The sequence below is a fragment of the Dipodomys merriami genome, unplaced genomic scaffold, assembly GCF_024711535.1.
Source record: "Dipodomys merriami isolate MVZ:Mamm:240054 unplaced genomic scaffold, mDipMer1.0.p SCAF_865, whole genome shotgun sequence".
Taxonomy (NCBI): Eukaryota; Metazoa; Chordata; class Mammalia; order Rodentia; family Heteromyidae; genus Dipodomys; species Dipodomys merriami.
Window position 1 is genome coordinate 199,622 of NW_027206474.1, and position 3,831 is coordinate 203,452.

The window sequence follows — 3,831 nt, forward strand, 5'->3', positions numbered from 1 at the left end:
TCTCCTGAAGGCAATAGATGGATGGGTCATGTTTTCTGATCCAGTCTGAAGATCTTTTTCTTTTGATTGGCAAATTAAGCCCATTAATATTAAGAGAAAGTATAGAGAGATGCATTGTTGTCCTTGTTATTCCCTGTTTCCCTAAGTTTTTCTTCTTCCCTTTCCTCCTGTGCTTGCTCAGTTAGACTTTGATTAATGCCTGTCTGGATGCAGGTCCCAGTTCCTGGTTGCTTTCTTCAGGTTGTGTCCCCCAGTCTTAGTATTCTTTTTAATGCTAGCTTAATGTTTATGTATACATTTAGTTTTTCTTTGCTATTAAAAATTTTCAGCTCTCCATCGAATGTGAATGCTAGCTTTGCTGGGTATATCAGTCTGGGTTGGCAGTTTTTGGAACTCAGGCCTTGTATGATAATTTCCCAGGCCTTTCTTGCATTCAGTGTTTGTATGGAGAGATCTGCAATGATTCTAATTTTTTCTGATTATAGTATAGCTCCTTCTTCATTTTTGCCGCATGCAATATTGTTTCCTTATTATTCAAATCTATCAGTTTTACTATAATGTGTCTAGAAGTGTTTCTCTTGGGATCTTGCTTGTTGGGTGTTCTATATGCTTCTGTTGTGTAGGTAAGATGTTCTTTTTTGAGGTGAGGAAAATTTTCACCTATTATCTTGTTGAATAGGTGTTGCATACCCTTGCTCTGAAATTCCTCATCTTCGTCCCCTCCAATTATACGAACGTTAAATTTCTTGGCATTATCTGCTTGCTCTTGAATTTCCCTTTGGCTTAATTTGAGTGATTTTTCCATATCTGTCACTTTTTGGTCCAGTTGGTGTATTCTGTCTTCTGTATCTTACACTCTACATTCTATTTCGTTCACTCTCTTGACCGAGGCTTCAATTGTGGTTTGCATGGAGGAAATGGACTCCTTTATGGATTCGATGTTGGTTCTCAAGGTAGTGATCTTATCTCTTTATGAGGTATGTAATGCCTCTATTTTGGCATTTATCTCACTTCTTACTGAGGTTTGTGCTGCCTCTAGTTTTGCATGCATCTCCTGTATGATATCCTGTATCTCTTTTGATAGTTCATCTTTGTGCTCTTTCAATTTCTGGACTATTTCTTGCTTTATTTCTTGAGTCATTGCCTCCAGCATCCCTTGGATGTAGCTTTTGTCTTCCATTCCTGCTTTGCTCCCACTGGGGCTCTCCCCTGCATGGCTGCTGGCTATTGAGGGTAGCTTGCTATCCTAGGTGGTGATAAACCTTGTAATTTTTCTCTGTGATTTTCACCTAAGGGTTTGTGGATTATTGGAGATTAATCTCCAATTTTGTTTTTGTGTGTCTGTGTTTCCTTGGTTGCTGATTCTGTATTGGTAGAGAGAGTCTGTGCCTGATCTGGGTTCTGTTGGGGGCCTACCTCTAGCTGCTGGTCTGACCTACATAGTATTCTTGGCTCTCTGCTGTAGATCGCTGGCCATTCCCGACTTTGGAATGATTGAGCAGCCTAGACTTCTCCTGTTTGCTCCTATGGGTGCTCTTGGCAAGACCAGATTCTCTGGATGCACTCTCCCAGATGCTGGAGTCTGCTATGGGCTCCTGATGTATTTTTTTTGGCAGGCTTGTGGGATTAAACTCTAGGTTTGGATGCTGTCCCTCAGCACTTCAGCTCAAGACTGGCACCCTACCATTTGAGCCACAGCACCACTTCTGACCCTCTGTGCTTATGTGATGCTGAGGAGTCAGATCCATGGCCTCATGTACCCAAGACTGTCACTCTACTTTTGAGCCACCTTACCAGCCTGAGCTCCTGCCTACTATCAGGTGCTGATGGCCTGTGTTGTCCAATTCCCAGCCTAGAGTATATCGGGTTTTGGTGGTGTTTGGGCGTCTCTTTTCCTGAGCCATCTCCAGGTCTTTTGCTCTCACAGGCGTGCTTCCCAGGGGGTGCAGTTCTATGTTTTTCTCCCCTCTGCTGAGGCACATGCTCAGCTTTTGACTTCAGGTGGGAGGAGTTGGTTGTGCTGTTCAGGCGCCGGATCCCCAGACCTGGTCCCGGCCCCCCAACTGGGGCATGCCGGTTAAGCCTGTGCTGCTGTGTATACCACCTAGCTTATGCAGCCTGGGGTACACAATTCAAATTTCTTCTACTGTTGGTTGTCTTGACCCAGGGACACTCTTCCTGGCTTGGGCATTTAAGTTCCTTTCCAGGGGCACTCTTGCTCGAGCCTGGCCAGTGGAGTGTGCTCCACGGGCTGGTGGAGCTCTCAAACAGTTCCCAGTTCCCAGTTTAATGGGTCCTGTGGTCGGGGTGTTGGGTAGGGAGTCTGGGTTAAGGTCTGGGGATTCCCTCCAGCTCTGGTCTCCCTTGAGTGACACACTGTCCCCTGTTGGGTACTCACCCTGGAGCTAGTTGTTTCTGGGTCGTGTAGGTTGTCAGTTGCTGTTGCAATCTGAGTTCAGTTGGGGTGGTTGTGGGCTGGGCTGGGCGGTGGTGGCTCTGTGTGATTCTCTTCTGTCTCTGCCTCTATAGAAGCTGTCAGGTCCACGCCGCAGGTGAGGGGTTGGGTCTAGGCCTCCGTACAGGATCTGAGCACTGTCGTTTGCATTCTCCGGATCAGCACCAGTTCCTTGTAGGTCTTTTGCTTTGGTGTTCTGTGAGCGTCCCATGTAGCTCTGGGGTTCACGTCGTGGGGCTGAGTTCCAGGCTCGGAGGTTTCTCCGTTTATCGCAGTTGGCAGGTCTGACACCGGTACCTCAGGTGACTTCTGCTTGAGTTATCTGCAGACAGCTCACTGTGTCTATGGGACCCTGGCAGCCCCTGCTGGGTTGTCGTCGCAATTGATGGGTGTGACACCAGTATCTCAGGCGATTTCTGTGCAGGTGATCTACAGATAGCCCCCTGTGTCTCTGGCACCCCCGTCGCCCCCACCGGGTCATCGCAATTGATGTGTCTGACACCAGTACCTCAGGCAGCTTCTGCGTGGGTGATCTGCAGCAGCCCCCTGTGTCTCTGGGACTCCGGTAGCCCACACAGGGCCGGCTGGCCATGGCTTGGAGCACTACCGTGCATCCAGTAAAGGTTGGGGGAGGGGTCTTCACTCTTCTCTGTTCTGAAATTCTTCTTTTCCTCTCTTTCTTTCTTTTTTTATTTTCCACCAACTGTTTTTCCCTGAGTGTTTGTCTTTTTGTTGTTGTCAGTCTCTTGGGGAGATTAAACATTGGAATTCGAACTCTCTTTTTGGTTGGGGAGAGCTATGGTGTTTCCCTACTGCCCCATCGCCATCTTCCCTGAGCAACTTGTTCTCTCTCATATCTTTTAACTAGACATCCATTTTTTTTCCTTTGGCTCCCTTGCCTTTTCAGAATTTATTTTTCTGTTTGTAGTCTCCATGACTTATTTTGCTAATACTTGTTTTGTCTCATTTCTCACAAATTTCCTTGTAGAGGTTTTGTATCTTTTCATTAATCATATTTTTCAGCATTATTAGTAATGTATTATTAAAAATATCTTCTAGGTCCTTCATTGTCTGTTCTTATGCCTGGTTATTTACTGTGTGAATTACACTACCTTGACATCACTTTTCTTGAATTTTTCTGATTTGTTCTGACCACTTTGGGGACTTTTGGGGGGGGGGAATCTTTGATCTTAATAGGTGACTCTTTATGTTCTTGGTTGATTTGCCAGGTGTTGGTTGGATCTGCTGTTGTGATTTGTTTTTCTGGAATTAGGTTTTTGACTGTACTATTAAGTGTAAGAGTAAAAATCAATTGTGCTGAGATGTGATGTTAATATGTGTGGTTACAGTAACTGTCGGGCTGTCCAGTGGTATAT